Source organism: Felis catus, chromosome D1 (assembly GCF_018350175.1).
Source record: "Felis catus isolate Fca126 chromosome D1, F.catus_Fca126_mat1.0, whole genome shotgun sequence".
Classification (NCBI taxonomy): Eukaryota; Metazoa; Chordata; class Mammalia; order Carnivora; family Felidae; genus Felis; species Felis catus.
The window spans coordinates 65,330,343-65,354,695 of NC_058377.1; the positions used below are offsets into that span (position 1 = coordinate 65,330,343).

Sequence of the window (24,353 nt, forward strand, 5' to 3'; positions counted from 1 at the left end):
AAGGATATGGGTTCAGTTATTAAATGTTTATCTTTTTGAAATATCCAGGAAGAGATACTTTTAATGAAAATCTTCCATGTAACTATAGTCAATTTCCATCCTGCAACTTTGTATGTGTTGAGCAGTATTTCTTTCCAAAATTTTCAATGAAATCAACACTCTAAACAAAATATTTGGGTTGTGAAAGTATACCCAAATAAATTAGGGGTAAATTCAAATAAGCATATTACTTAATAGGCATTTTCCAGTAGTCTTGTGGCTGGTGGGAGTGGGGGTCAAAAAGGTATGCTAAGTACTGCCTATGCCTTAGGTTGGAAGAAAGCCTTTGTGTATACGGAGAGAATTGGGGGGAGCATCACACAGTACCTTGAAATGAAATGAGAACATACACTATCAGAGGTAATTAATGAATAAAAACCTAATCACAGTCTGAAACAAATATTACTAAACTATTGGGAAAAAAAACAGCTTAGGTTTGTGAAGGTCAGGCACAGGGAGACAGCAGAAGCAAAAGCATTTAAAGCATTCATGTGCGGAGTCAGGAGGTAAAAGCACTCCAAAGCATAAAACAAACTTACTGGTAAGGGAAGAAGAAAGGGTCTTGCTAGGGAAAATTGCTGGAATTTTGTTTTCTTGTAGTAGAGAAATATGTACTTACTATAGATGCCGGGAAAATGGAAGAACATCCCTCTACCCCAGAAAGAAGAAAAACTTAACTACTTAGAAATTTGGAAACATTTTCCAAAATGTGTTGGTTAAAAAAAAAAAATCAAAATTGAAATTACAAACTCTCCAGAAAACTATGAAGAGGTAAATATTTCCTACCAAACTTATGGGACACAGTAAAAATTATACTCAGGAAAAAAAATCTTCTAGCTTCTAATATACTTCTTACAAAAGAAGTAAAATGAAAAAGGAAGTTAAGCTAGTCCTCACCTTTAGCAACTAGGAAATGAACAATTAAAGAAACAGAAAGTAAGAAGAAAAAAGTGAATAAAGGTAAAGCTTCAGTTAATGAAACAGAAATATCTCAAATGATAAAATACAAAATGTAAAAACTTGTTCTTTGACATGATTAATAAAATAGATAAAACCTCTTCAACTCTAATTAAAGAAAATTGAGAGCAAAATATATCTAAGATCAGGAGTATGAAAGAAATCATAAGCTCAGATAAGAGAGACATGAATATAATTATAAAACAAAAGGGTAACTTCCCCAGTTACAAATGCTGCATAAGAAACTACCCCAAAACTTAGTGGCTTAACACAACAAATATTATGCTCACAGATTTTATCAGTTGAGAAGTCAGGAAGGGCTCATCTGGGCTAACAACTTCTCACATGACATCACTGTGATGCCAGCAGGGTTGCAGTCACCTGGAGGTTCAATTAGATTGTGTGCCCAAGATGGCTCACTCTGTGCTCGCTGACATCTGGGAGCTTACACATGCCCTCTCCAGCATGGTGGAGTCAGAGTACTCAGACTTCTTACATGCAGCAGACTTCCCCCACAGTGAGTGTCTCTGAGAACTGAGTAAAAGCTGCACGGCCTTTTCTGAACCAGCCTTGGAAGTTACATAGCATCATTTCTGCCATAACTCTATTGGTCGAAGCATTCATAAGCCTGCCTAGATCCAAGGGGAGTGAACAGAAATCCATGTCTTGACAGGAATGTCAAAAGTTTTACAGAAATGTTTTAAAACCACCAAAGCAAAAATTTGAAGCCTAGAGGAAACATCACTTTCTAACAAAATGTGAACTCCCAAAAATAACCAAATAAATGGAAAGCTTGAATAGATCAAACGTCATGAAGAGACAGGAAGAGTGGTTAAAGATGAGCTGCTAAATAAATGCACGAGGTTATTTTCACAGCTGAGTTCTATGAAGCTTTTAAAGAAGAGAAGTGCCATGTTATTTGAACCAGGGGCTCTCGAACTTTAGTGGGCATCAGAATCACCTTGCCAGCTAGTAAACATGCAGATTCCTGGGCCCCATCCCCACAGATTCTGATTTCATAAGCCTAGAGTGCAGAACAAGGATCCACATTTCTTTTTTTTTTTTTAATTTTTTTAAATGTTTTATTTCTTTTTAAGACAGAGAGAGACAGAGCATGAGTGGGGATGGGGCAGAGAGAGAGGGAGACACAGAATCTGAAGCAGGCTCCGGGCTCTGAGCTGTCAGCACAGAGCCCGACATGGGGCTCGAACTCACAAACTGTGAGATCATGACCTGGGCCGAAGTCAGACGTTCAACCGACTGAGCCACCCAGGCGCCCCAAGGATCCACATTTCTAACAAGGGTACAGATCATGTTGACACCTCTTGGCCACAAAATATACCCTGAGTAGCAGCGATTTAAACCAGAGGCTAGCAAGCTATGACTTGTTGGGCAAATCTAGTCCACCTCCTATTTCTATAAAGTTCTACTAGAATATAGCCATACTCATTCATTTACATGGTGTCTACGTCTGCTTTGGCACTACAGTGGCAAAGCTGAGTAGGTGCAACAGAGACTATATGACCCACAAAGCCTAAAATACTTAACTATTTTGGCCCTTTGCCCCCATGCCCCGATTTGCCAACCTTTGCCTTCAGCAGACATTTTGGTATCCTCTGCTGATTTGATGGTTCAGGTGCAAAACTGATAGGACAAATAGCTTTCATCTCACATGCCCTTTTCACCAACTTAGCAACAACCTGGATCACTATGTTAAAGGGGATGTAAGACTGTCCAAGCTCAGTGAGAAAAAAATGTTATGATCGATTAGAGATGTCTACCACGAGCACTGAAAGAAGTAACTTGCAGCGGAGATGGTGTCTATTTGCCGAGCCTGATTGTAAAACATACAAGGTTTAAGAATTTTTTCAAAAAACTATTGGAAAACTGCCACAAAATATGGATGTATTGCACACATTTTTAACCACACCATTAACAATGTATCAGATCGCATTCCAACTGCTGTGGAAGTTATTGTAATACTATGCAAATGTTTCACATTCATAAGAAAGTGAAGAAAATAAAATCATTTTGTGATTTTATCAGAGTGTAATACAGACCAATTTTGTCATGTTTGTACACAAGATTTCTGAGATTGATGTCTGCTCTTGAAAGAATACTAATAATGTTTCAAACGCTATGAGCCCATATTTTATCAGTTGAAAATGCCCTCGTTATTAAGACATCTTTCACAGATCCCAACTCTCAGGGAGTGATTTGTGCACATTAACACCATATTCCCATAATGTTATTTCCAAAATAGTGACCCAGAACATATTAACAACAGAAATATTTTAAGATTTGCATATTTACTTTATTATTTAAAAGGCAAAAATGCATTTGTTGTACTAGGCAAAAGAAAAATTGCATAAGAAAATATATGTATATGTTTGTTGTTCTAGGCAGAAGAAAAATTGCAGATGAAAATGTCCAACGTGGGTAGGAAAAAGTTAAATGCCAAATCCCAGTAAAGCAGGAAGGAGCAGGGCTGCCACAGAGTCCAAGATTGGTGGCACAGGAGAATGAACCACATAAGAATGAGGCAAGGGTCAGCCGGGCACACCCAGACATGGAGTTTTTCCAACCATTGTGTTATTCCTCACATTAACAAAGCCTGGCACATAGAAAGAACTCAATAAATATTTGTGGAAGGAAGGACAGAAAGCACGAAAGGTGAAAGGGAGGGGAGGCAGAAGTTCACACCACAAAGCCGTAGCCCCATTCTAATTACCAGATGGTGGTTATAAACAACAGTTGGGGAAGGTGACTGGTAATAAATAAGTTTCTCCACCAGAAATGAAGATGGCCAGAAATCAGCCTGCAGTTGCTAGGGGACTGATGTGCTAAGTTCCTAGCAAAGGAATATCTCTGTAAAGGACACAATGGCTCCTGACATATCAGATACAAGTGTTTGTCCTTGTGCCCTGACTCAAAATACCATAAAGACAACTCTATTCCCAGGAAGAATAAGGCTCATCTGAGACTTTTAACCTTGATAAGCAAGATGAAGTTTTATTTATCACATACTTTCTTTGGTCTGCAAAACTACATTAGTAATATTTAAAAAGAGGAGGGGAGGAAGGGCAGAAAATCTGCTGTGCAGTTGATATTTGTCCAGGCATGTTGGGTGAAATCTATCAGGAAAGCAAGATAATTCCAAATGGTATCCAGCATAGAAACTTTTAGAACTAAGGAGTCCGTGTTTATGCCTAAAGACTGAAAATGTATGCAAAAATGTATGTATGTGCATTTTCCTGAAAAGAGAGTCCATTGCTTTCATCAGAGTGCCAAAAAGGTTCAGAATCTGTTATCCCCCCTCAAATATTAAGAACTACAACTGCAGTGATTTACAAATTGTAAGTCATTTGTGGAGCACAACATTCTAAAATTAAAAAGGATAGAAAATATGAGAGTCCAACACTTGTCATAAAGGTATTATTTCTTCAAACTGGCTTTCAGGTATATGTGTGAATGTGTGTGTGTCTGTGTGTGTAGCAACGTAAATTTTTTCATACTGAGATTGGGGTTTAAATGCTTGAAAGCCACTGCTCTAAGGCATGAGAAATGGCTATATACAATTCTGTAACATATTAAATCATCATCCATTGAAAACAATTAGGTGATCTGTGGTTCCACTGGGCATTCTACTGTTTTGAGTGACACCTGATCCACCAAAATGAAATTGCTATTATTAAAGAACTGCAATCTGCGATACTCAGAAATAAAAACATGTCTCTGTAAGGTCCTATTGATCTTAAGACCAAGGACTAGGAAGTGGTTGCCTTTGAAAGGACCCTGCACAGTGGGTCTCTTGGAAAAAAATGTAAAATACTGAATAAAATGTTTAGGAAGAGAGAAAGAGAAGAGTACAGATATTTCCCTGGAAGAACAGAATCCTCTAAGCACCTTAGCAAGATATCCAGGAAAGAAAGAGTATGGAAACTCACCCCTAAACCTGGTATAGCAATAAGTTATAGAAAAAATATTATTTCTTCTACACCAAAGAGGCAGAAAAATATGGTAAATTTGCCTGACTGCTTGGGTGTGAGGGAGATGTCACTTTAGTCCCAGTCACCAGTGTCTGGTACTCTATTCTCTCCTAGCCCTCAATACAAGAAACTTAAATGATCCAGGCATTGAATTATTTGGCTTACTGTCTAAAATGTTACTAAAACACTTTACAGATTTGAGTTGTCCCAGTCAATGCAAAAATTTCATAAGTACCCCAAGATTCTGCACAGCCTGGCTACTATTCCTCCCCAACCTACAAAAGACCGGGAAGTTACCCTCCCAGGCGGGTGCCTTCTCTGGCATGGAAGGCAAGTTTTTCTTAGATCAAAAGTGAAGCACCATACTGAGTTTCCCCAGCCTCTTCCCTTGCTTATGGCCCAGAGGGCTAGGAGCCAGGCGTATAGCTACCGCATAGGAGAATGAAGCCTGCCCCACTGGAGAAGCTGTCTCTCTCTCTCTCTCTCTCTCTCTCTCTCTCTCTCTCTCTCTCTCTCTCTCTCTCACACACACACACACACACACAATGCACAGACACTGACATACAAGTATTCCTTGCCTGCAGCCCCCAGAAAAAAAAGGCTTAGATCCTTACCAGGTTGTCTTGACCAGCTGACACAGAGCTTGTCATGCAATTTTGATACCTCATTCTTAAATAGGAAAACATAGGCAAAGATAAATAGACATTTTATTAAAGACACAAAAGTGAAAGAAAATAAAAACAAATGGGGGGAAAGGAACTCAAAGAAAAGCAGAGGGAAGGCCAGAAGCAGAATTATGCCAAATTGTAATGTTCCTCAAGAGTTAAAAGATATCATATCCATGAAATAAGAAGCTACAACAAAAGAACATTCAGAAACAATCTTTAAAAAAAAGTTAAAGGAGTTAGAAGATAAACTTGGGAAATGTCTTAGAAAATAGACCAAAATGACACAAAGATGGAAAATGAGAGTGAATAGATGAGAAAATTAAATGACATGTTTAGGAGGTCCAACCCTTGAATAATGAGTTCAAGCAAAAAAAGAAGAGAGAAAACAAAAGAGAAGAAATTATCAAAGAAATAATACAAATAAACTTCTCAGGAGTAAAGAATTTCCAAAATGAATTTCCAAATCGAAAGCATCCACAGATTTCACAGCAAAATTAAGGAAAAATGGTCCACATCAATAATCATAAAATTTCAGAACATCAAGAATAAAGAAAAGAAAGGTTGTTGAGGGGACTCCACAATGGGATGGGAATCAAGCTGATACCACCTGAGCCCACTGATCAGTACTAGCCTCACCAAAAGCAGGACAACCAGACACTATGTGTCTGATGATGTCGGTATGAGGCTCATTGTGTGCTATAATAGGAAATACACAGCACTGCCTGTGAAGTATTATTATTTAACAATTGAACTAGAATTTAATTAAGCCTAAATCTAAATACTAGTGATTTTTTTTTCAATCATTGTATTTTTTCAGGACTAAAATCTCATTTGGTTTTCTTTATGTCCTTTATTTCTATGCTGAGATGTTCTATTAAGGGAAATATTAAGGGTGAATCTTGTCATTTTAGTAATCATAAGTATAATTTCATAGATTGCTTTGTTGCTACTAGGGGAAAAAGCCTATCGCAGGAATTTTTCTGGAAAAATGAATTGCTCAAGAGGATAGGCAAGATGTGTCCTGCACTAGTGTCTGGTGTTCAACAAATGTCAAATGAATGAATGCATGAATGAATGAACAAATGAACAAACAAACACACATATATGCATGTCTCTACAAACTCTGAACAAGGAGCAGAACATCTACTCCTTTCAAAAGTACTAAAAAGGGGAAGAATCTAGAGCTACAATTCCTAACAGAAGAGCCCCTGAAAGTCAGGAGTCAGGAACTGTTTCCGGTGATAATTATGGGACAATGAACTACTGCTGTCTGGCCAATTAACCATTTGGACTGGAGGACAGTACATAAAAGCTAAAAGGAATGTTTCCAAATATAGTGATGATATAAACTGGGATGAATAAGTTTAATAATTGTCCAAAATTTGTTCTCCCTTTGATGTTCAGCCATATCCAAGAAATGTCAGATCTAGCTAGAAGGACTTTACTACTGAATGATATGCAAAGTTTACAGAAGAGACATTTTTATACTGTTACTGAGTCCAGTCTTCCAGGGGGGCTTGAGAGCCATCTTGGGACACTGCTACAGCCTAAAAGTTGTTCTCTCGGTGGGGGTGATAAATCTCTCTTTTCCTGGTCTGATGAGGCCATGAGTAATCATTTGGGGGAGTGTATCTGAATAAGATAAAGAAGTAGGACAACTGGTCAACATGGAGACTAAACATTGACCTACTGACTCGGTGAACCAAACTCTTAGCCAAAAAACCTCCGACAAACAGACAAGAATCTTTTCACCTTTAGCCCAAAGCAAGGGAGTGTCCATAAAAACATCAATACCAGTAAGAGTAAAGTACTCTAATTTTGGACTGCAACAGGACATTAAAAGATTTGGAGAATCTATCTGCAATTGCTTCCTTACATTAAAGAATACCCCAAGTAACTCGTGCAATAATGACTTGACATTAACATAATCATGTGATGTATTTGGCATTTAGCTAACATGAGTATGTGAAAAAGAACTCAGGGAGGTTACAGTATCTCCTTAATAGCTAACTCGTAACTAAAGTATTATACAAACATATAAATATAATGTAACTATATATAAATTTTAATATATAAATATTAAATTTTAAGCTTCTATAATATAGACTAATATAAATTTTAAGCTTCTATAGATTAATAAAGAATATTCGATGTATCATCCTTCAGTGAGCCACAAACTAAAGAAAAGATTATATGATCAATTTAGGTTCTAAACAACATTTTACAATGGAAAATAGACGAAGCAATTAAGGGCCCCTAAAGAATTCAGTTTTATACCTTAAGATATGAGTTGGATTAAATTATATCAATTACTTGAAAAATGTGTACATTTTTCAATAAGCGTATTATTTAAAAACTGACCTAATTTACTAATGAAAGAACAAGAGGCTTTTCATCTCTCCTTTTCCACGGAGGTTTTTTTTTTTTTTTCTTAAATAGTTCTCAGTTTCTTGACTCTGTGGTATAATACAGTTTTACATTTCCTGCTTTATCTGCTGAAGCAAGATAACTCACTAGCTATTGTCCAAGCAGATTTTCATTTCACCCAGACCTCAGTTTTATACAAAGTAAATTTCCTAACTTCAGAGAACTAACAACTATTCCTAGTGAGAAACTCTTTAGGCAATGCCAAGAAAAAAAAAAAAAAAAAAAAAAAAACCATGGAAGAAATTCTGCTCCAGTACAGTAGGAGCAATTCCTTACTAAATAGCTTTTTTTTCCCCACCAACTCCAGTGCATTAAGCACATTCCATGCGCATCTTTCTATCACTGTATATTTTGGAATAAAAAATATATAAAATTATACAGGCCTAAGTCACTTGCTATTTTACTTTTCATTTGTTTAAAATGTTTCACAACTTAAGCCTTGATATTACAAGCCCCTCCAGAAGATTTCAATAGTATTAAAATGCTGCTTTCAATTTAAAGGGCAAAATATCTGGAAAATTAAGGTCACAATGTTGGAAAGTCTAATGGAGTATGGATTTCAACTTGAAGTACTTCAACCAGAAACCTCAGCCATCCTAAAGCTGTCTCTCCTGGATATAATAAGTTCTAAAGCTTTGAATGAATTTTCAGAATATGTTTCACATCTCTCATAACTTCAGAAAAGGATGCAGCAGAGAAGCACAGAGAACAGTCTCTATAATAATGGAATTTCTATGCAGTACCAATAAGTTACAGAGCCTTTAAAACAAAAGATGAATAGGATCATTCTTAAAGGAGGAAAAATAACAGGCATTAGGTTTCTTTGTAAAAATTTGTGCCAGAGTCCTTTTCAACAGATCAAGAAACAGTAGATTATTTGATTCAAGATGTCACAAATGCTATAGAATCATGATTAAGTCAATTGTTAATTTTCAGATGTAAGGTTTTTCAGTATTTCTATAGCCTAAATGGCTAGTTCCATATTCCATTATAACACCTAAGCCATTTTTTCAGATAGGACACTACCTGGGAAATACTGAAAGACCAAATCACATGGAACATATTTGAAATTGGGAAACAATGCAAAATATATTTCAAAAACTTTGCTTTTAAAATGTTCATCAAAGGGGCCCCTGGGTGGCTCAGTCGGTTAAGCGTCCGACTTCGGCTCAGGTCATGATCTCTCTGGGTTTGTGAGTTTGAGCCCTGCATCGGGCTCTGTGCCAACAGCTCAGAGCCTGGAGCCTCCTTCAGATTCTGTGTCTCCTCCTCTCTCTGCCTCTCCCATGCTCATGCTCTGTCTCTCTCTGTCTCTCAATAATAAATGTTAAAAATAATTTTTTTAAATGTTCATCTAAAACAGTGGTTCTCAACCAGAGGTGATTTTTGCCCGCTGGGGGACATTTGGCAATGCCTGGGGACATTTTTAATCGTCACAACTGGGTGAGCCCTACTGGCATCTGAGGGTAGAAGCCAAGGATGCTGCTAAACATTTACAATGCACAGGACAACCCCACAACAAAGAGTCATCCAGTCCAAAATGTCAATAGTTCCAGGGCTGGGAAACCCTGATATAAAATAATACCAAACACACAATCAAATGAAATCAAATTTCTGAATGAATGAATGAGTCTTAATAAACAAAATGATTTAGTTTTCACTTTTTATAGCTTCTTATTACCTCCCTCAATTTGATGCTGCCTAATACAGACTCTACGCCTAGCCTCAAGATCTTTATCTAGTCATTCATGATTTCCCCCTAGTGTCAAATATGACTAAATGAAAGTCATATGTTTACCAAGGATCTTGACCTATGCCATGATTCCAAGGAATCCAAAAGAGAGACACTACATTGATGATTTAACTGTTACTCAATTTAGCAGATGAATACATTTTCAAATGCCTTTGGTGATTAACAGCTCAAAAATGCATAGTTTTTAACTATGGGAATTGAAACACTATTATTTTACTTGGCCACATTTGTTGATAAACCAAAATAGTTAAAATTCACAAGTCAGGGGGCACCTGGGTGGCTCAGTTGGTTAAGCGTCTGACTTCGGCTTAGGTCATGATCTCACAGTTTGTGAGTTCAAGCCCCGCGTGGGGCTCTGTGCCGATAGCTCGGAGACTAGAGCCTGCTTCAGATTCTGTGTCTCCCTCTCTCTCTCTGCCCCTCCCCCACTCACGCTCTGTCTTTCTCTCTGTCAAAAATAAACATTAAAAAAAAAATTAAAATTCACAAGTCAGGATTAAATAACTAAAATAGTCTTTAGAAAATACTCATCATGTGAACGATGTAACTAGAAAAGCTTAAAAGGCTCATGTCACATGACCTTCCTAAACAGTCATTCACAATTTCCAAGTCAAAACAATCATAAAGAAATTTTTTTAATTATAGAGCCCCCTAGGGGCACCCGGTGTCTCAGTCGGTTAAGTGTCCATCCATCCGACTTCAGCCAACTTTGGCTCAGGTCGTGATCTCACAGTTGGTGCCTTTGAGGCCCCGCATTGGGCTCTGTGCTGACCGTTCAGAGCCTGGAGTTTGCTTTGGATTCTGTGTCTCCCTCTCTCCCTTCCCCTCCCCAGCTCATGCTCTGTTTCTATCTCTCTCAAAAAATAAATAAAAATTTTAAAAAAGAAAAAAAGAAAAATTCTAGAGTCCCCAACTTAATCTAATATGAAAACTGTCTCCAGGGAGGAAGCCAGATTTTTATATTTTTTAACCCAGATTTATATGTAGTCTTTACTGTTACATAGCTAGGGACTGATTTTCATTAACGAATACCTAGGATGATGATTGTTTCTGAAGAGGAATTATGAATACATTTTATTTTTTCCTTATAACTTTTTTAAATTTTTCAAATTTTTTACAATTTTATATGAAAAGTAAATCATATATTTAAGGAAAAAGACCCTCTGATAATTCACATATATTCATTAATTTATACTGAATCATATACTATTCCAGGGTTAAATTTTAAGAACAACAGAGCTAATCATAAAGATGAAGAATTCCTAAGTTATTTCTCTCTTAATTTGGGTTTTTTTTTAATGTTTTATTTATTTTTGAGAGAGAGATAGACAGAGCATGAGCAGGGAGGGGCAGAGAGAGAGGGAGACACAGAATCCAAAGCAGGCTCCAGGCTCTGAGCTGTCAGCATAGAGCCCGATGCAGAGCTCGAATTCATGAACCGTGAGATCATGACCTGAGCTGAAGTCGGACGCTTAACTGATGGAGCCACCAGGTGCCCCTAATTTCTCTTTTAAAAAGCTACCATTTACAAAAGGGAAAAAAATGAATATAACTGAGACTTCCAAAGACATGCTTCCAGCCAAAATAATGTTAATTACAAATACTGTGTCAATTATAAACATTTCCACATTATTCTGCAACTATACTTTGTTTAGATTATTCTTGAAGACAAATGTTTCTATGAGAAATATATCACCATCCTGTATATTCAAATATCGCCTGAGATGATGTTATTTCAGTAGAAAAAAACTCTAAGGATTACATCAACTAAAGCCATGACATGGTCTTACAGTTATACGTTGAAGAGCAATCTAAAAGCTGTTCAAATGTTTATTCAGACAGAAATGAAGGGCACAACTTCTCAATAAAAAGTTAGAAATAGGAAGTTGTTTACCAGAGGTATAGGTCCAAATGAACCAATGAATAACGAAATTCTATATGGGACTATTCCAAACTCATTTAAAGCCACATTCACTTGGAAAACCCAAAACAATCAAAATAAATACATTACCTAGACATGCTTTCAAATCCATTTCTCCCCGCTGGGTATCAACAACCAGAGAGGGTGTTGATTTGTTCTTTTCATTCTTTTTTACGGCTAAATGAGCATGCAAACCTTCAAAAGGGAGGCAAAAATGGAAATGACAGCACCACTTATGAATCTAAAATAATCTCTGTGAATCAATGTCACTGAAATGGGCAAAAAGACCTATAAACATCCCAAACAAGTAGTATCCCTTTGTAAGAAAATCTGAATTTAGGATTACTAACATTACAAAGGATTCTTGTATATATCAGTTCCCTGATGCAGCTGTTTAGACATCATTAACTACTTTTGAAGAGAAATGTAGCAAACCAATAATTAACGTATAAATTCCTTCCAAAAGTTTTATTTGGAGCCTACAATTGCAAGGGACTGTATCAGGCACAGGGAGAAAAGCAAAGACTTGTCCATCACAGGTTTTGGCCTCAAGAAGCTTACAAGTCTAGCGGGGAAGATAAGACATGCCTAGAAACAGCTTCAAAACAAAGTAAGAAGAAGCGACTCAAGAGCAGTAAAAATAAAATGTCATAAGAAGTGAGAAGAAAAAGAAGTGACTTCCAGCCAGGGTGATCAGAGAAAGACACTGAGATTAGATGGTAACATGTGAGATGGGTCTGGAAATATGCATGGGTCTTGCACCATCTTAGAAGGAGGTAAACAGATGGCAAGGAAAGAGAAACCACACAAGTGAAGGTGGACATACAAGAAAGCATCCATGCTCATCCAGAAATTCTGTTGGCTAACACGGAGCACTGCCAAAAGAGGAGTGATTAAAGATGAAAGAGGATATTGACACTAGGACCAATTTGGAAAAGTTTGACCACAAGGCTGAGAAGTCCGGACTTTATTGGGTAATTGGGGAGCTGGTAAAGATTTCTGAGCAGGAGAAAGCATCATCAAAGTTGTGCTTCAGAAATATCAATCTAGCAGTAATTGAAGTAACTGAACATCAATCAAATGCAGATGATATAGCACAGTGAGTATAATGTAAGCCTGCAGGAATTCAGGAATTCATTTATAAAAATGTAATTTATATGCATCTTTTCAGTAACACAGCTCTATAAACTGTCTTGCTCATAGACTAGTACCTAATTATATAAGCATCTAAAAAGGTCATAAGTACTATAAAATGATATCACAAAACCTCTTGCCTCTGCCTGGAAATCCTTCCACCCCCTTTCCCTTCCGGTAAACTCCTTATCCTGTAGGTCTCAGTTTAAATGTCACTTCCTCAGAAAGGCCTTTTTTAATCACTTATCCGAATTAGGTCTCACTGGTTTTTCTCTGTTCCAAAGGAACTTGTACCTTTTTCTTCATGGCACTTATCACAATCTGTAATTACACATTTTGGTCAGTAATTAATTGATTAACGTCTATCTCCCCCATCAGATTATGAGAGGAAGGACAGGACTATCTTCACTCATCATCATATTCTCCAGATATAAAACAGCACCACACATAGTAGGCACTTAACAAATATTTGTTCTCTGAAGAATGAATGAATGAAAAGGAGAAGATATTTTAAGGTCACGACTGTAATGCCCCTTTGCTAAAATGGCAAAGATTCTTTCAGAGAGAAAACATTAAAAGAATTCGTAAATTTCAACTTAAGGCCAAATTCCTATCTTCTAAAATTTGAGTAGAAGTCTATACTTCAGCAAAGTAAATCTTAAACCAGGTATTCAAGCCAAAACAGACACTCTTACTTCTCATACTTTTACAGAAATAATTCATAAGGCAACTAGTGAGTCAACTGGAATAAGAAACAGAATCTAAGTACAGGGTAAGTAAGCATTGTAAGTCAGATGTCAAGAAGGTGATTATGTATTTGTTGTGACTATGCTATCATGCTGGAACCTCAAAAAGAACTTCAACATTCAACATGAAAGATTTTATATTAAATTAAATCATCACTGGAGTCGACAAAACCCTCAAAGAAAGATGGCTAAGCTTCCTCACAAGTACTTCATTTCCAAATAATAAATATGTGGTTTTCAATCACATGCTACTTGCACCTTTGTGTTTCACGCTACGAACTTGTTATATTTTCTTCATATAATAATAAATGTATAGAAAATTAGCAGAGTAACGAACAGAGGTCTAGAGAAGTCCAAAGGAGTTCAACATGTGCGCTTGGGATCCTGATAAAGATGAAGCCCTTTGCAAAATTTTAATTTAGAAAAATCACCCAATTCATTAGTATATGTAAACTCCCTGACCAACTGTCAGTAAGGAACTAGAGAAGTTGGCTTAACCCTGGAAATGCTGGGCTAACTTGGTACAATGGAGCACCCTCAACAGAAGGAAAAATATAATTCCCATAACCCATTAGGGAGTGTTTGTGCATGTAAATTTTGCAAATCAGGTGCACCATATAAACTTAAAATGAAAAGAAAAAAAGAGATCAGCATAGATTTGTTTGAGGAGGAAGTCATTTTTGTTATACAGAGTCATCTATGTTCCTAAAAATCACTACACTATGTAAAAATCACACAACAGAAAACACAGGACTTATGAGGGAAATGCAGTTAGGGATACAATACTCAAAAACTTTGTCAGTGACACACACACAAAAGATAGGAACCTAGGAAAAAAGGTAGCACATCTTTATACATGTTAAACGGTTAAGAAATACATATATATGGTACCTTACCTTGAAAAAGACCTGAAGTTTGCTTGCAGATGTGAGTGCTTGGAAGGCTGTAGTTTGTGAGTTAATTGCTAAGTTGTGGAAAGGTTATCTGAAATCACAGGGAAAGATGTGACACCAGCTGCGGGTCGGTGTGGCTCATGACACTCTAACTGAGGTAGCTGGTGGATATCCCAGGTGTGAGCACATGCCATTTTTTGTATTCCTACACTGCTCAGTTCAACTAGTTGCAGTATTTTATGTTCACCTGGTGCTTCTTTTTTTTTTTAAGTTTATTTATTTATTTTGAGAGAGAGAGAGAGAAAGAGAGTGAGCAAGGGAGAGGCAGAGAGAGAGAATCCCAAGCAGGCTCTGCACTGTCAGTGCACAGCCCATCTCACCACTCGAACTCACGAACCGTGAGATCATGACCTGAGCCAAAATCAAGAGTCGGACATTTAACCAACTAAGCCACCCAGGCGCCCCTCACCTGGGATTTCTTGCTGACAAAATTGTGCATAAGCAAATACAAAATTCATTTATGCTTAAATTGTTTCTTAATATATCAATTACACTGCAGCAAATTCAGGTTTTCAAAACAAGCGTTAATAGCGGACCTATGTGGGTATTTAGAATCAAACAGCCAATGCCAACTGGATACTGCAATCATTTCCCATTGTTCAAATATCTTGAGTTCAATGGAATCACAAGATTTTGAAAAATCACAGATTCTCTAGTAGAAAAAAGTCGCAATTTCTAAATCATTTGGGTAAATTATATGGCCAAACTCAGAAATGCTGGGATCTGGTTGGCTCCATGAAAGTACAATCTTCTTCATAAAATCATTGCCTTTACAGTCATAAGTATATAGTGACATAAAATCTAAACATCACTGGTAAATACAACATTTGATCAAATCTAGTTTTTTGTTCAGGAATGCTGGATCTTCTTTTCCTAGCATCGGTATTATCATTACCATACCAGCTCACATCTTCTCTATACCACCAGCAGCCTTTATGATGATAACCCAAACCCAAAGCCAACAATCTGGCATAGCCTAATTCACAAAGCTTAGCAATAGCACTGTTTTTGTCCTTGGTACTAGTTTCTAGGTTGGTATCACAACAATGGTCATGTAGTGAACACAGTGTTTGCAAACATATCTCATTTCATCTGGTTTTAATTAGGAAAATGCAACCTCTAGGAGAAATGTCTGAATCTCTATTTATAGCATTTATCAAGCATTATATGTTCCCCAGGTTTGTAAGCATCAAGAACAGTCAGTTCTGTCCTTCATGCAAAGTTGGGGCTTCCTTAATTTTTGTTGAACAAACATTCGTTGAACTTAGTTGATTTGTTTTGCTATCTACCCCCAAATAATTTTATTCCCAAAATATTGAATTCCACTTTCAAAACCAATACAGTCACCAGTCAATGGAAGATTATCTTTCTTTAATTACCATAAAATTAAAAGATGATTGCTATAATGAAGACTGGAAGAATCCAGAGGGTGTAAAATGAAAACAAATGTTTACAACATCTCCATTCTCTACCTCAGACACAACTACTTTTAATGGTTCTTGTGTAACATTCTAGAAATTTTCTATGCATTTATATGAATAAATTATGTATTATTTTTAGTAAATAAGGTAACACTGTATCTAGTCTTGTATAACTTTTTTCTGTAAATATTATAGCCTGGCCACTTTCCCATTATCAGTATATGTACTTATACAGCTTCTGTTTTAATGGCTATATGATATTCCAAGGTATGTAAGCACCTTAAGTTATTTAACAAACTCACACCAGTAGTCAAGTAAATTGTTTCCAAGTTGTTTCTCTTTTAAGCAATGCTATAAACAATATCCTTTCACATATATCCTTGTACTCTAAGAAAAATATATTTGCAGAATATATTCTTAGAAGTAGCATTGCTGAGATAAAAGGCGTGAACATTTCTAATTTTGATAAATGCCAAATTGCCCTCAAGAAAGGATGTGAGAATGCCCATTTCACCACACCCTAACATTAAATATTTTCAAACTTATCATTGTCAATTTCATAAATGAAAAAAATGGCATCTGGTTTTAATTTCTACCTCTTCAATGATAAGAGAGACTAAGAATTTTTTCAAAAATTTTTCTTTTTCTGTAAAATGTTTGTTCATTCAGATCACCCATTTTTGCCCTGGTTGCTCATATTTTCTTGTTGACTTATCAGTGATCTCTGAATATTAACAATATCAATCCTTCTGTAAAGTATATTGCAATTACTCTTCCCTACTTGAGTCTTTGTTCACTGACTCTTATCACAGTGATTTTACCATGCAAAAGGTTTTACTTTTTATGAGATCAAATTATTCACCTTTTCCTTTATGGTCTCTGGGCTTAAAGTTATGCCTAGAAAGACTACCTCTGTCCTAAGATTATAAAACTATCTGTCCTAAGATTATAAAACTATCTTACTATTTTAAAAAGAAAACATATTTTCTTTTTAAAATAGTAAGAGTAAATAACAGTAATTGTTAGCGAATGCTTACTCTGGGCTAGGCACTGTTCTGAGCACTTCACATACATTATTGCATTTAATCCTCACAACCTTAGCAGGTTGGTAGTGTCATTATCTCCATGATACAGATGAAGATTTTGTGACTACAGATGAAGTTCAAACTTATCTGAAGTTACACAGCTGGTATGTGGCAGAGCCAAGATTTCACCTCAGACCAGTAAATTCATCAACTTTAGGCTGTATCTACTCACTCTCTCTCCACTAAGAAAAATGAGTTCACACACTTACATATACCTTTGCCTCTTCTGTCTTCCCCCACCTTACATTTGTTATAAATTCTTTTTCACTATTAATTGTATACCCCTTACATTTTCTTCTGTTTTCACAAAATGCAGTTATTCAGATTTGACTTAGTTCAACATTTAAGTGAATTGCCCTGCCAATCCTTTCGAAGACCATCATATGCTTCTCCATTCCTTATTTTCCTTATTTGTCAAATAAATGACTAATTTTATTCATTAGGTAGTTTTTCAGGATCTAGGTCCTTGAATGTTTGAGAATATTGTTTAATACCTTTCGACATAAGCAATAGCTTGACTAGGTGTCAAGTCTTCCCACATATACCCCACCAAAGCTCTAGAAACAACACTTAATCACTACCTCCTGGCTTTGACTATCACCATGACATTTAAGGTCAGTCTGATTTTCCACCTTTTGAGTGACTTGCTTTTTATTCCCAGATTCCCAGAAGATTCTCTTCTTAACCTTGAAGCATGCTAGCTTTCTTATCACGTGCTTATTTGGTATTATCCTGTTTCAGTTTTTCCTAGAACCACGTGCCTTTTTGATTCTACATATTATGAATTTCCTTAATTTCTAAAAGTTTTTTTTCTATCGTATATTTAATTTTTTTCTGTTCATTTGTTCTGCTCTCTTTGTTAGGCACACCAATAATTCATATGTTGGATCTTCTCTACCTGTCTTTATTATGTATATTATATTATATAAAACCTCTGGTTGCAAGCATTTATCAAATGGTAGAAGGCTAACTTGAACTGGCTCAGATAAAAGAAATGTATTGTAAGGATACTGGAGTACCTCATCTGTCTCTAGGAAATGCATACAAAGCATCAGGGCCTCAGGGATAACTAAAACCACACACTCCAACGCCACCAACATCACGCCTTTTTATCTCAACCAAGGTGGTTTCTCTCTTATCTTTTATTTTAACTGCTTCTATAGTGTTGACTGGCCCTTACTATCACAGACAGACCAACTTCCTCCTTGAGGCAGGGAGTGGCTTCCAACAGCTCCAAAGCCTCACATCCCATGACTGTCACCACTGGAAAGGAATTGCCTTCTTTTCCTTAATTTCAATTTTTAAAAACCCTATGTTCCCTTCATATTATTTGAGTGAATATAGATGTATTTTCCTGGAATTTCTATTTCCTGAAATAATTCTTTTTTCCCCCCGAAATAATTCTTAATCTGAAATGCACTTCATCTGTATAATTAGGGTAAAGCAATTTAGCCAACTTTGGTTTGCTAATTTATTGCTTGTTCATTTGATTCTGCTCAACTTCTGCGAAGCTCATTTCTTCCTCTTTCTTCTCCCTCATTTCACTATAGGTTAGAAGCTGAGTATAAAAAAAATACTGTTCGCTAAGCCTCAACTCTCCCTCTATTCTGAAATATGGAACTAGCTCCCTTAGAGACTTGCCAATTTTTCACACAGTCTGCTCCAACTCCTAAACCTCATAGGATAGGCATTCAAGGCCCTCCACTTTCTTTCAGTGAAATTCACTTAATTTCACTCTGTTTACAATCTAGAGAAGTGTATATCAGCTTTTAGCTTCCTTCCTAGATTTGATCCATATTTCACTCTACCTCTTAGAAATCAGTCCACAGCCTAGAACTGAAACATCTCCTAGTTTCATGGAACTTTTCTTTGTATTTTCATTATATTTGTTGAGTTTTAATTAGTTCCATGCTGGGGAATATGTTTAACTGCCTTTACTTTTCTAAATATCTCCTGAATCTTTAGAAGTCATAGTTACTATTAAAATCTATTTTGAAAAACTTACAATCCATTCACTCATCAAATATGCATGGAATGTTAACAATGTGCAAACCACTTTGAAAGGCACTGAAGTGAAGAAGGCAGAAATAGTTCCTACCTTCTTGGAACTTATAGCAAGGAAGACAGGTTTTAAACAAATAATCACAAGGATAATAGATCAATAAGTAGTAAAAGGGTGGTTGTTAAAGCAGAGATTAAATAGAGTGCCCAAGAGGTATGGATTAAATTATTTTAGCTAAAAATTTCTGTGGTGCTTCTCAGTACGGGGAGAGGCAAAAGTCTCCTTGAGACCACTTTTCTTCATTTTGTAAAGAATCCCTTAGATTTGCCTCCCTTGGTGACAGACGGCAAGATAAGTAAGTACCCTGGATGTAACAGAACTTTTTTTAGCTGTAGAACCTAAAAATAACTACCCTGATTCTTGGAATGCAAAGCCCATAGGCCTTCTGAGAGTATTCCTTGGAATTCCAAGTTAGGAAAATCTGCTGGGGTAAACCTGACATGGCCATGACCAAAGTCTTCTGGCAAGAAGGGATGCAAGTGTCACTGAAAGAGTAGTTGCTAGGCAGGAGCTGTCTGAGTTGGTGACTCTTGTTCAACTCAACCCAAGTGTTCATGAAGAAAGAGTGACAAGTGACTCTGGCCCCGCCTATAACCACCATAAACACAAGATTATGCTTTGAGGAGCAATGACTGAGTGTATGAGTATCAACCAGTGACACATTCTGTGGTTTGGACAGGTCATTCCAACGTAACAGATAATTTATTCCTTGGGCTATGCAGGACCAGTCTTCAACAACAAGTCTTTATCAGCAACAGCTCTATTGTACTTACCAGATTTCCAATTCACTCTCTACCTGGTACACTCCTTCGGAATGTCCAAGTCCTTAGACAACACATAAAGTGAAGGGAGAGTCCTCAACAGAGAGATAGTGAAATTTCTGGCAATAAAAACATGTAGGAAAAATGCAATTAAGTTGATAATTAAGAGATCTGACTACATTGGGATTTCTTCTAAAGACTAATACCTGAGCAGAGATCTGAAGGCCCATGAGCAGTTAGCTAGGGGAAGCAAAGAATACATTCCAAAAGGAGAATCCAGGTAGGAACGTGACAGACTTGAGGAAACCAAAGGGGACCAGAATGGCTGGACTGTGAAGAAGGACTATGCCGCTGTCAAAGATGGTGAGAGAGGCAAGGGCCATCTCCTATAGGGCCTTGAGGTCTACATTAAAGATTTCAGGCTTTATCCTGAGGGCAATGCAAAGTAACACATAAGTCTTAAGAGTGAAATTATCTGATTTGAATTTGTAATATGACTTTAGTTGTAAGATATAGGAAATGAGTAGGAAAGGGAGTTGGGAAGCTATTTGAGGAAGAGTGAATGGGTGCAAGCAGGTTCATGGATTTGGATGATAGGGAAAGTCCCATCACATGTGTTCTTTCTCTATGAAATAGCAATTAGGAGAGAGAGCTTACTGTGGGCATTTATGGATTGAAAACAGGGATTAGTAAATTCAATCCCAAAAGCCTCTTGGAAGAAAGTAGGCACTTTGGGCTCATAGAATTCTGCTAAAGACTTAGAAGGGAATTCTGGCACTTGTGGATCCAGTGTCAGGCTATACTGCTAGGTTAAGAATTCTATATTATTTTGTCAAAAATAAATCAAAGTTTTAACCAAGAGATTAAAAGCTATATAAAGAAATACAGCTTTTGCTTGCCCTTGTACAGCATGTGGATGTACTCCTCCTAAGTATCACCTTCAAGCAACTTCAGATGAAAAAAGCAAGAGAACTTGGGGAATACTTTTAGCAGTTGACCATAGATAGACCCTGGCTAGACCACAAAAAAGAGGGCCTTATTAAAAGCATTCTTAGCTGATGGCCCTTTCACCATTAACCAGTCACTTAGGTCAAAAAACAAAAGATAAATGCTATTCCCCAGGTCTAGTGCCACCATCAACATGGAGGAAATGATGAAAGCCCCAGATTATAGGGGAAATTCAGCAACGGGTGCCTTTGGGAGAAGAAAGCTGACATTCTGTCCTCAGCCCTTCAAAAACATATCCCAAGCAGAAAGAGATCTAGGATCAAAGCTATCTTTAAAGAACCAAAAGATCTCAGAAGCACTGCTGCCTGCAGGTGTAAAAATAAAGTGACAAAAGTATACTGACAGACCAAATTAGTGATCCCTAAACTTCCTTTTAGGCTGGCCCACTACTCTTCCTATTAAGACTCTAGAAAGTCCTTGAGAGGGCACCTCCAGTAGTGTCATTTATGAAAAACCAAGCCAACAGAGAGAACACCTAGTAAGATAATTAGTGGATTTTAGGAGAGGAAAAAAAAAACAACAAAGTAGTGAGAAGTACAAGGGATAGATTCACCACCACCTAATCACTGCTATGTGGAGAATATAGGTCTTTACTGTGAATATAGGCAGAGGTGAAGAAGCTTCACATTTTTAACAAAAATATACCCACTCCCGCCTCCCTGGAAGCTATAACCCTCGACTTTTGCTATAATTGGGGTTTACCCATGGGGTTAATTTCCCATTGGATGTAAGCCTATGACTGTCCCTACCCTGCAGGAAGCATAAAACTGAGGCAGAAAAGAAATATCTTCTGCATCAGGAAGCACAACTTCATAGCTGGAATCACAAAGCCCTGGGTTCAAATCTCAGCCCAGCCATTTACAAGCTGTATGACCTCAGGCAAGTTACTGAAACTCTCTGAGCCTCAGTCATCTTCTCTATAAAAGGGGATAAGAATCTGCTTTATAAGATAAGAAGAAAATAAGATAATATATACAAAGTATCTTCCCACAGTACCTGACATGTATTAAGTACTCAGCAAGGGAAAGGTACTGTTAGGAATCACCAACTCTTTCTTACCTTCGGCTCAGTGGTTCTCTGCTACCTCTGAAGAATCTAGGGTCTTAGATGTAACTTGTATACTTGGAAGCCCAATATCCTGTCTGCTTCTGCCTATCTCTCTCTATGTGCAGGCCTCTCTTCCCTCTCTCTTCCATCAATCCCCTGGATTTAACTTCTTCCCCTTCCAGACCTACAAACTCTGCTGACCTACCTTCCTGTGTAAATCCCCTCCTTGGCCTGGCCTCTTCTGCATGTTGCCATTCATTTCCAGTGTGACAAATCTGAAGTCAAGTCAGATTGTTTCCATTAGTTTCAAGGCTGCCTAAAAGTCTATTTAACCTGCAGTAGCCAAAACCATTTCTTACATATAACTAACATTGCTGGTTAAATTACTCTGTACTTGGCACCATGACAGAGTCTCCAAATAACTATTTGGGATCTTCCAAAATATGGCATTCCTATTTTACAACCACAGAAGTTGCCTCAAAATGTTGCTTCCAAATGAAGACTCTTGGTTTCTGCATCATAATTCAATACCTTGTTATTTCTAAAACTTGAAAGCTGAGAAATAAAAGTCTCTAGGCTACTTTAAAAAATTCTTAGACCCATATTGCATTAAAATCACCAGAGAGTATCTATTAGTGAACAATTTCAATAATTTCACTATTTCATTACTCTCAGGGTAAATTCTACATCCTTGAAAGAATTAAATGGGATTTGAAGTACCAGCAACCCAAAATTGGTCGAATATTTAATATGTGATTAGTTTAGAGGCAATAAAGAAAGGTCAAGGTCATTAGCCTTTTCTCTGCCAGTTATCATCTCCTAGGATATCTTTATTAAATTCTGCAAATACAGTATTGAGCCAATATTGGGTCTTATAATGGTCATATATGCCTTTATTACTATAAAGATGACTCTTTCATTATGTTTCTAATTCAAAATGTATCCTGCTACCCAAGTTTCTTTCAGAGCACACTTCTTTAACTTAGTATACTTGAAATTTTGCACTTCCAAGAACAGGAAGCAGACAATATTGACATTGCCAAATGACAGACTGACCTCTAGTGGAAATTAAAGAAATTACCAAACAAGCTTTTTGGAGATGTCTTTAATACAAAGTCGGAGTTGTCAAACTTATGATACTGTTAATGATGTTTAAAGTGCTGTTAATAAAAAGTTACTTGGGATTTCTTAATCAATTTGAGCTAAACATGAAAGAATAGGATTAAGAGCAGAGAATTTATTTCACAGCTCACTTCTGTCACTTTCTAGCTGACAATGTTTGTCTCAGTTTCCATCTGTAAAATGGAAAAAAAAATAACATTACCCTACCTCACAGAATTGACGTGAGGGTCAAATGAGTCAATATATGGAACGTATCTATGACACTATGTGGTACACAGCTCAGTGACATAAAATTATTCATTATTGTGATTTGTAGCTGTTACAAGGTGGTTGGAGTCATAGCATAATTTCAGAGGATATGAAGAAAACCAAGAGTCCTGACAGGTACACATTTCTTAAGGGATTAGGCTATAACAAACCAATATAGCACCAATCCAGTTAGTCCTCCATTTCCAGAAATACACGAGTTATGCCTGTATATAATATAACAGCGGGGGGTGGGGGGAAGGCGGGGATCAGAAGGAAGGGAACTATACCTGATTATCATTTTGTGGGAAATACTGGAAAGTCTTTTTATAGTCCCAATATGAACATAATGAAGAACACCACATACTATCTTTTAAAACAACAGCCAAATCCACCTGGATCTTTCAGGCTTTGAACTCCTTTTTACTCAATGTCTGTAGCAAATACAATTAGCACCTTGCTGCACACGAAATCATCATCAGCCTCAGATTCTCTGAATCACATATGTAGCACTTTTCTACAACCGACTTACTCTTTTATTAGGCTTATATTACAGAATTCTAAACTTCAAAAAACAATATTCCACTGCTTCCAGAGTAATATATCTAATTAATAACTAAAAGATGCCTCCATACAAAGTTAATAAAATAATTTCCACCTCTTGCTCCAAGGAAAGCCCAAATCAGCAATTATTTTCAGCTGACAGAAATGCCCATAAAACTGAAAAATGATCTATAATTCCAAGGTACTTCTTTACTGCAAATAATTGCCATCCAGAGCAAAATGGCTTGTTTTCTCATAAAACAATATGATCACTCTAATAAAATGAATATAGTTCTTAGTTCTTTCCATCACTGTCCTGAGGTGCCCTAATTCATTTCAGTTAATTCAAATATTTTATTCTGTGAACATTCCAGACTGAAATTAAAAGTTGCAATTCAGTTATTCAATACAAACATGAGCCCATTAAAATGACATAAAAGTTCCTCTAAGATCTTATTCATAACATCTACA

The 24,353-nt window shown here is 36.8% G+C and overlaps 1 protein-coding gene across 9 annotated transcripts in view; it reads right to left on the bottom strand.

Annotated features, from left to right (window-relative positions):
* The window catches only part of STK33 (serine/threonine kinase 33), a 168,267-nt gene that overhangs the window by 115,451 nt on the left and 28,463 nt on the right, over window positions 1-24,353 (bottom strand). The window contains exon 1 of one of the 9 annotated variants that reach the window (XM_023239536.2): window positions 19,929-20,035. The exons of the other annotated variants lie outside the window; for them this stretch is intronic. The gene's annotated coding sequence lies outside the window, so the exon portion shown is untranslated. Of the gene's footprint in view, window positions 1-19,928; window positions 20,036-24,353 lie in introns of those variants that run through there. 9 annotated transcript variants of the gene reach the window in all.